We start from the raw sequence: 9,879 nt of genomic DNA, 5'->3' as shown, positions 1-9,879 counted from the left end.
CCCGCCCCCCCCCCCCCCCCCCGCGCTCCCCCCCCCCGCCCCGCCACCCCCCCCCCCACCGGGCGCCCCCCCCAGACCAGGACAGCCCCCCCCCCACCAGAGCCCCCCCCAGACCAGGACAGCCCCCCTCAGGCTAGGAGAGGCCCCTCACCTGGGCTGCTGGATATAGCTGCAACCAGGAGAAAGCTAGGCTGCGGTCCCTCAGGCACCTGGCAAGTGCTTTCCTGCCTCTCCCTCAGCTAGTCACCACCCACCTCTGCCTGGACCTCACCAGGCAGGTGGCAGAGCCTGGGAAAATGATCCCCTGTGAGCTGGTTCTGCCCACCCCTAGTTCACAGACTGGCCAACAGAGGTTTAGGGGGGTTGAGCTCAGGCCCCTGCCGGGGGGTCATCCCCCACTACCTAGGGTCACACTCACCCCCCCCCCCCACCAGCCAGGGTCATCCCCTCATCTGCTGCCTGGGGTTGCCCCTGCCCCACCTGCTCCACTCGCTGACTGCCCAGGTGGGCCGCCACCACTCCACGGAGGCTAAGCAGACTTTGCCCTCCAGCCCCACCCTCCCCCAGCGGGAAGCCGGGCGCCGGGCTCAGGTTCCGGGCAGGTCGGAGTCTGGTGACCCAGGGCTTGGCTAGAGCAGAGGCCAGAGGAGGCCCGACTAGCCTGTGGTCCAGGGAGGAGGGTGAGTTCAGCACCTTAGTGCAGCTGTGTTTGGTTGTTGTGAGCGTACAATGAAATCGCCCCGTTTGTGTCGAAACTCACAAGAACACCCCCACAGTCAGAATCACTCGGCACCCCTCCCGGGGTCGCGCCCTGCCCCCGCCAGCCCCACCACCGAAGGCCTCTGGGAGAAGGCCCCAGGGATGGGTGGAGCCTGGCTTCCTCCACGCAGGGCGAAGCGCGAGGCCCAGCAGCCACCACAGACGCCCCAGTCCCTCCTCGGGGCCTGAGTCAGGCCGTATAGACAGGCCGCAGTTTGCGTGGCCTGCCCCTGTCGAAGGCATCTGGGGGCTTCCCGCTGAGGACCTCGGTGCCCAACTCACCCAGGGACACACGGCTGAGCGCATGGCCAAGTCATGTGTAACTGGATTCCAACTGCCTGTTTGAGTGAGGTCCAGCTTCTCTGCAGCAGCCCCGGCCTTTGATGTCATGATTTTTAATTTTAGCCAATCTGATGGGTGCACAGTGAAACCTCATTATGGTTTTAACACCCACCCATGGCTGGGGTGCTGGACACCCTTCCACATGCTGATTTGTACACGTATATCCTCCTTGACGAAGTGTCACATTTTGCCCATTTTAGAATTGGATTGTTCAATTTCTTCCTTTAAGTTTAGGGAGTTCTGTAGAGGCGGCTTTCAGGCAAATAGGCTGAGCGACCCCCTGGCTGAACACAGACAAGCACATCAGGAGACCCACCTCAAAATGTCCAAAATATCTGCTGACCAATGGGCTACTTACAACCAGGCACAGTTACCGAACAAGGGAAAATCCCATACATGGTCATACCTCCTCGGCCTCCCTCTTTAAAGACAGCCCTCAGCCACGGCCCCGTGGCACACAGGCTCTCCTCTGTGGTCCTGCCCACAGCCCCCTGGCCGTGGATTCAAGAAACTCTTATCTCCTTTGTTCTGCTCGAGTGAATTCTTTCCCCTCCTGCTCCACCGGCTTCTGCCCTATTGGGTGGCCCCACATTTGGGGGGGTGCCATCCGATCGGAAGAGACACCACGTTTAGATACCAAAAGTTCTTTATATATTCTAGCTCTATCCCTCTGTCATGTATGTGGTTTGCAAATTTTTCTCCAGGTCTGTAGCTTGTCTTTTTATTTTGTTAATGATGCATTTCACAGAGCAAAATTTTAAATTCCTGCTGAAATCCAGTGTATGTTCTCCTGTGGACGGCACCTTTCATGTCACTGCTGGGAACTTTTCTCTAAACACCAGGTCTTGAAGATTCCCTTTTCCTAAAAGCTGTAGTTCCATGATGTGTGTTTAGAGCTCCGGTCCGTCTGATCTTTGGTGAGACGCGCGGCTTAGGTCAAGGCTCACTTCTCATGCAGTACCGTTGGTGAGAAGGCGTCCTTTCTGTATGAACTCTCGTGCACCCGGGCATGATGGCCACTCGTGTGGGCCTGTCTCTGGGCCCTTCTGCGTCCACCTCCCCTGTGTCTGTGCTGACCACTGCCGCCATGTGGGCCTCCCACCCACCCCACCTCATTCTTTCTAAAAGTTGTTTAGCTCTTCTAGTTCCTCTGTGCCGGCCCCTCTCTGGCTACAAAACATTCTCTTGAAATTTCTGTGATCGTTTTGGGGAGAATTGACATCTTCACAAGTTTCAGCCTTCTAGTCCATGAACACGGTTCTCTTCTCTCCCTTTATTTAGGATTTAGGGCTTTTAAACATTCTCTTTTCCTAGAATTTCTAGTTTTCAAAACAATGATCCAGTACGTGTGTTTTTAAATTCAACTTATTTAAGCAAAACAAGACAGTTGACCCATTTCTCCCACTCTATACCCCCCCATCGTTTGCAGCCACCAACCTGTTGTCCGCATCCACAAGTTCGGCTCTGTTGTTGCTGTTGTTGGAGCTCACGTCCACGTGTGAGAGACCACATGGCGTCTGTCATTCTCTGCCTTATCTCACTGAGCGTAATGCCCTCGACATCCATCCACATCATTGCAAATGGTAAGATTTCATTCTTTTTATGGCTGAGTAATACTCCATTACTTACACACACACACACACACACCCCACGTTTTCCTATACCCATTCATCCACTGGTGGACACAAAAAGTTTCCATATCTTGGCTGTTGTGAGTAATGTTGCAATGAAGGGTGCATATATCTTTCCGAATTAGTATTTTTGTCCTCTTCAGATAAATATCTAGTAGCGCAATTGCGGGTTCTAGGGTAGTTCTATTTTTAACTTTCTGAGGAAACTCCACACTGTTTTCCAGAGGGGCTGCACCAGCTTGCATTCGCACCAGCCGTGTAAGAGGGGTCCCCTTTCTCCGCATCCCCGCCAACAGCTTCCCCTTCCTGTCTGGTTAATTTTAGCCATCCTCACCAGTGTGAGGTGGTATCTCATTGTGGTTTTGATTTGCATTTCCCTGATGATGAGTGATGTGGAGCGTCTTTTCATGTGTCTCTTGGCCATCTGGAGATCTTCTTGGGAAAAGTATCTGTTCAGGTCCTCTGCCCATGATGTAATCAGCTTCTCTGTCTTTTCACTGTTGGCTCTGTGAGTTCTGGGCACAAGCCCCTTGCAGATACATGATTTGCAATTACATTCTCTCATTCAGCAGGTTGCCTTTTCATTTTGTGGATCATTTCCTTTGTTGTGCAGATTTTTAGTTTGGTGTTGTATCACTTGTTTATTTTTGCTTTTGTTCTGTTGCTTTTGGTGTCAGATTCAAACAATCATTACCAAGACTGCTGTCAAGGAACTTCTTCTAGGAGTTTCATGGTTTCAGATCTTACATTCCAGTCTGTAATCCATTGCAAGTTAGTTTTTGTGTGTGGTGTAAGGTAGTGCCCAGTTTCATTCTTGTGCATGTAGCTGTCCAGTTTTCCTGACACCATTTATTGAAGTAGGCATATTCTTGCCTACTCAGTTGTAAATTAATTGACCACATGCGTGGGTTTATTTCTGAGCTCTCTGTTCTGTTCCATTCATCTATGTATCTCTTTTTATGCCAGTACCATAATGTTTTAATTACTCTAACTTTGTAAAATAGTCTGAAATCAAGGAGCATGATGTCTCCAGCTTCGTTCCTTCTCAAGATTGCTTTGGCTCTTCAGGATCTTCTACGGTTCCATAAAAATTTTAGGATTGTTTGTTCTATTTCTTGTGAAAAATACCATTGGAATTTTGATAGGGATTGCATTGAATCTGTAGATTGTCTTGGGCAATATGGACATTTTAACAATATTAGTTCGTTCAAACCAGGGGCATGAAATATCTTTTATTTGTGTCTTCTTCAATTTCTTTCACTAATGTCTTGTAGTTTTCAATAGGCAAGTCTTTCATCTTCTTGGTTAAATTTATCCATAGGTATTTTATTCTTTTTTTAATAAGATTTTGTTTATTTATTTTTAAGCTCTCATTTATCTTAGAGAGAAAGAGAGAGAGAGCACACGAGCAGATGGAGGGGTGGCGGGACAGTGGGAGAGGGGGAAGCAGACTCCCCACTGAGCATGGAGCTAGACACAGGGCTCCATCCCAGGACCCTGAGATCATGACCTGAGCCGAAGTCAGACGCTTAACCCACTGAGCCACCCAGGAGCCCCAAGAGTTTATTTTTTAACTAATCTCTATACCCAGTGTGGGCCTCAAACCTACAACCTTGAGATCAAGGGTCACACACTCCACCAACTGAACCAGCCAGGTGCCCCTCATTCTTTTTGATGCAATTGTAATTGGGATTGTTTTCTTAATTTCTCTTTCTGATGGTTCATTATTAGTGTAAAGAAATGCAATAGATTTTTGTGTATTGATTTTGTATCCTGCAAGTTTACTGAATTTGTTCTGTTTTTTGATAGAGTCTTTAAGATTTTCTATACATATCATGTCCTCTGCAGATAGTGATAGTTTTACTTTTTCCTTTCCAATTTGGAAGTCTTTTATTTCTTTTTCTTGCCTAATTGCTCTTTTTTTTAAGATTTTATTTATTTATTTGACAGAGAGAGAGACAGCGAGAGAGGGAACACAAGCAGGGGGAGTGGGAGAGGGGGAGGCAGACTCCCCGCTGAGCAGGAAGCCCAATGTGGGGCTCGATGCCAGGACCCTGGGATCATGACCCGAGCTGAAGGCAGCCGCTTGATGACTGAGCCACCCGGGTGCCCCTTGTCTTTGCTCTTGTTAAGACCCCCAATTCTATGTTGAATACAAGTGGCAACAGTAGACATTCTTGTCTTATTCCTGAATTAGAGGAAAGCTTTCAGCTTTTCACCATTGTGACATTGGCTGTGGGCTTGTCATGTACAGCCTTTGTTATGTTAAGGTATGTTCTCTCTAGACCTGCTTTATTGAGTTTTTATCATAAGTGGATGTTAAACTTTGTCAAATCCTTTTTATGCACCTATTGAGATAAACACATGATTTTTATTCTTCATTTTATTAACGTGGTGTATCACACGGACTGATTTGTGGATGTTGAACCACCCTGCATCTCTGGAATAAATCCCACTCGATCACAGTATATGATCCTTTTTAATGTATTGTTGAATTTGGATTGTTAAAATTTGTTTGAGGATTTTTGCATCTATGTTCATCAGGGATATTGTTTTTGTTGTTGTTTTGTTTTGAGTTTTTTTGGTGGCATCCTTACCTGGTTTTGGTGTCAGGGTAATGATGGCCTCATAAAACGTTTGGAAGTGCTCCCCCCTCTTCTATTTTTTAAAGGGTTTGAAAAGGATTGGTATTGATTCTTCTTTAGATGTTTGGTAGAGTTCACCTGTGAAGCCATCTGGTCTTGGACTTCTGTTTGCTGGGATGTTTTCGATGACTGATTCATTTTCCTTGCTGGTAATCGGTCTGTTCAGATTTTCCATTAATTTTCCATTGAATTCCATGATTCAGGCTTGGTAGGTTGTATGTTTCTAGGAATTTATTCATTTCTTCTGGTTGTCCAATTTATTGGTGTATAATTGTTCATAGTAGTCTCTTACGATCCTTTGTATTTCTGCAGTATCTGTTGTAACTTCTCTTTCATTTCTCATTTTATTTGAGTTCTGTCTCTTTTTTTCTTGGTAAATCTAGCTAAAGGTTGTTAATTTTGTTTATCTTTTAAAAAAACCAGCTCTTAGTTTCGTTGATCTTTTCTATTATCTTTTTAGTCTCTATTTCATTTATTTCTGCTCTGATCCTTGTTATTTCCTTCCTTTTAACTTTGGGTTTCATTTGTTCTTTTTCCTAGTTCCTTGAGGTATAAAGTTAGGTTGTTTATTTGAAACTTTTCTTGTTTTTTTGAGGTAGTATCTACCACTATGAACTTCCCTCTTGGAACTGCTTTTGCTGCATCCCATAAATTTTGGTAGGTTGTATTTCCATTTTTATTTGTCTCAAGGTATTTTTTTTTAAGTTTTCCTTTGATTTCTTTGACCCATTAGTTGTTCAGTAGCATGTTGTTTAATCTCTACATATTTTTGGATTTTCCAGTTTTCTTTGTGTAATTAATCTCTCGTTTCATACCATGGTGGTCAGAAAAGATTCTTGGTATGATTTCAATCCTCTTAAATTTATTAGGACTTGGAGTGCCTGGGTGGCTCAGTTGTTAAGCGTCTGCCTTTGCCTCAGGTCGTGATCCCAGGGTCCTGGGATCAAGTCCCACATCGAGCCCCCTCCTCCGCAGGAAGCCTGCTTCTCCCTCTCCCACTCTCCCTGCTTGTTGTGTTCCCTCTCTCGCTGTGTCTCTCTCTGTCAAATAAATAAATAAAATCTTAAAAAAAATTTATTAGGACTTGTTTTGTGGCCTAACATGTGATCTGTCTGGGAGAGTATTCCATGTGCGCTTGAGAATAGTTTGTGGGTCTGCTGCTGGTGGCATGTTCTGTGTGCATCTGTTGAGTCCGTTGGGTCTAAGGTGTTTACAGCCCATGTTTCCTTATTGATTTTCTGTCTGGATGATCTACCCGTTGATGAAAGTGGGCTGTGAAAGTCCCCCACTATTTCTATATTGCTGTTTATTTCTCCCTTTAGGTCTGTTAATATTTGCTTTATATATTTAGGTGCTCCTACATTGGGTGCATAAATATCTATGATCATTATATCCTCTTATTGGATTGATCCCTTTATCTAATGTTATCACTTCTTTGTCTCTTACTACAGTCTGTCTTATAGTTTACAGTGTATGTTTTGTAAGATTTATACCTAAGTATTTCATTTTTGTGGGAGCTATTATAAATTGTATTATTTTTAAATTCCATATTCAATTGTTCATTAATAGTAAATAGAAATACAGTTGGTTTTTGTGTGTTGACCTTGTACCCTAATACTCACTTATTAGTTCTAGGAATTTGTGTATAGATTCCCTGGAATTTTTTAAAATTAACATATAATGTATTATTTGTTTCAGGGGTACCGGTCTGTAATTAATCAGTCTTACACAACTCACAGCGCTCGCCATAGCACATACCCTCCCCAGTGTCCATCACCCAGCCACCCCATCCCTCCCACCCCCCTCCCCTCCAACAACCCTCAGTTGGTTTCCTGAGATTAAGAGTCTCTCATGGTTTGGCTCCCTTTCTGGTTTCATCTTGTTTCATTTTTCCCTCCCTTCCCCTAGGATCCTCTGTCTTGTTTCTCAAATTCCTCATATCAGTGAGGTCATATGATACTTGTCTTTCTCTGATTGACTTATTTTGCTTAGCATAACACCCTCTAGTTCCAACCACATCATTGCAAATGGCAAGATTTCATTTTTTGATGGCTACATAATATTCCATTGTGTATATATACCACATCTTCTTTACCCATTCATCTGTCGATGGGCATCTGGGCTCTTTCCACAGTTTGGCTATTGTGAACATTGCTGCTATAAACATTGGGGTGCACATGCCCCTTCAGATCACTACATTTGTATCTTTGGGGTAAATACCCAGTAGTGTGATTGCTGGATCATAGGGTAGCTCTATTTTTAACATCTTGAGGAACCTCCATACTATTTTCCAGAGTGGCTGCACCAGCTTGCATTCCCACCAACAGTGTAGGAGGGTTCCCCTGGAATTTTTGACAGTCATGTTGTCTGTAAATAGGAATAGCTTCATTTCCTCCTCTCCGATATGCATGCGTTTTATTTCCCTTTCTTGCCTTATTGCACGGGCTAAGACTTCCAGTTGTACGTTGAGGAGGCTTGGGGAGGGTAAACATCTTTCCCTTGTTCCCAACCTTGTGGAAAAAGCATTCAGTCGTTCACCACTGAGCATGGTGTTCGTTGTAGGTGTGACCTACATTGTTAGGTAGATGCCCTTCTTCAGGTTGAGGAAGTTCCCTTCTAGTTTGCTAGAGAAGTTTTCTTCACAAACAAATGTATTTTGTCAAGTGCTTTTTCCTCCTCCATTAACACGTTCATGTGATTTTTCTTCTTTAGACTCTCAATGTAGCGCTTTACATTGGTTGATTTTCTTGAATACTAAACCAGCCTTACAGTCTCAGGAGAGACTCTACTTGGTTCTATTCTTTATATAATCCTGGATTTTATTTGTTATCACAGTCCTCATTATTTGTGGATTTTGTGTTTGCAATTTTGCCTACTAACCAAAAATTATTTATAATCCCCAAATCAATACTTGCAAGGTCATTTATGGACGTATGCAGGGGCAGCAAAACACATGAGTGCCAGACGTGAGTTTTCTCAGCCGAGGGTGAACAAGGCAGCATCTGCCTTCTTGTTTCAGCCCATACTGGAAAGAGTCCTTTTCATGGCCTGTGTAGTGCTGTGTTTTTGCACTTTTGTGCTTTGTCTTGGTGGTTTCTGTTTGGAACGACCCTGAGTGTGGTTGCAAAGTGCTGCCCAGGCTTGCCAGTGCTGGAGGCCTTCTCTCTGCTGGCTAGCCTTCTCAGGGTTCTCCAGGTGTCACCACTTCTGGGTGCAATATTTTGAATGCCATTCTGTGAGACTGGGGTCTTGCTTCCATCCTGTGGAGAATGCTGGGGTTTTAGCGGCAGCCTCAGGGGCTCTAGTCCCAGGTCATCCCCTTTTCCTTCACCACATTTTCTGTTTGGCTTTGCTGAGCCTCCTGTCTGGGAGTGAGCCAGTCTGCTGCACGGGGCATGGGTTAGGGTTGCTTCTACATGGGCCTGAGTGCAGGGCTAAGGGTTCATAAACGCCTTTGCAGGTGGCTTCCCAGTACTTTCTATCTCCCTGCCTCCTGGCTCCCTCCTGGGTCCCTCCTTCCATACCCAGCCTGCATGGCTGCCTTCCTTGAGCCCTCCAACAGACCCTGGCCCTGTTCAGCTGACCGCTGCATAGGGGTGGGACCAGCAGGGGCAACTCCCACAGGGGCTTTGACACCACCCCCCAAATCGACCCTGGTTTCCAGAGACTACTCCATGGGAACTGCCGGTGGAAACCTCTCTCCCTAGCGTGCAGACTTAGTAAGAGGAGCTGTTAGTACAATGTGTCCCTTCTGGAAGCGGGAGGCAAGTGCCAAGTGTGAGTTTCATTCTAGGAGTGAGGGAGCCTTGGAAGCTTCTAGATGAGGCAGATTGTACCCATGTTGCTGGGCAGAGCAGCAGCTCAAGGGGCTGTAAGTGGAGGCGGGGCTGGAGGACACCCACGGGGGAGGTGTGGGAGGTGGCTTCCTGGCCCATCCTGCCGTTGGCAGGGGCAGGTTTCATGTCTTCTCTCCTCTGCCCCCAGCAACACTAACTGCCGGGAGTGAGCGGCCACACCTCCTGTCACAGCCTGTAATTACATATGTGGATTTATCCCCATGTGGAGAGGCTGTTTCCCTCTACGGGTTGGGAATCACCCCTCGGTGTGACTGGAGACACTCCCCCACCCTGCTGGGGCACCATGCCCCAGCTCTGTCTTAGCGAGGCTCACATCTGGGGCCAAGGAGGGCCCACAGCAGGTGAGGGAGGCACAAAGAGGGCAGGTGGGGGAGACGGGCAGCTGGCACCACCTGTGCCCATGCTGTCTGGAGAGACAGGGGTTGTGCTCAGGCCTGGCCTTCTGGGTAATTACGAATTAATGAATTATGAAGGTGTACGTGTCACAGTGGGCGGCCAGACTCCTCTCATCACTGTTCACCTACCTACTCACTTTAAACAGAGGCCTGACCGTATTTCCCCCTTAACAATGAGCCTTTTGAACCATCCGCTCCTTCTGGGACAGCCGGCCCTGTGACCTGGCCTCGCCCCAATCAATGGCATGAA

General features: G+C 46.5%; 1 protein-coding gene across 1 annotated transcript in view; it reads right to left on the bottom strand.

The window, feature by feature from the left end:
• Positions 1–508, bottom strand: part of ENTPD8 (ectonucleoside triphosphate diphosphohydrolase 8) — a 5,491-nt gene extending 4,983 nt beyond the window's left edge. Inside the window, exon 1 of the mRNA XM_025864852.2 lies at positions 481–508. The gene's annotated coding sequence lies outside the window, so the exon portion shown is untranslated. The remainder of the gene's footprint in view (positions 1–480) is intronic.
• Positions 509–9,879: the final 9,371 nt, after the last annotated feature.

Source organism: Callorhinus ursinus, unplaced genomic scaffold (assembly GCF_003265705.2).
Source record: "Callorhinus ursinus isolate GAN/ISIS: 27379988/994484 unplaced genomic scaffold, GSC_fseal_2.0 scaffold125, whole genome shotgun sequence".
In the NCBI taxonomy this organism is placed as follows: Eukaryota; Metazoa; Chordata; class Mammalia; order Carnivora; family Otariidae; genus Callorhinus; species Callorhinus ursinus.
Note: the sequence above shows the minus strand (reverse complement) of the source record. Positions and strands in the feature narration are given on the sequence as shown.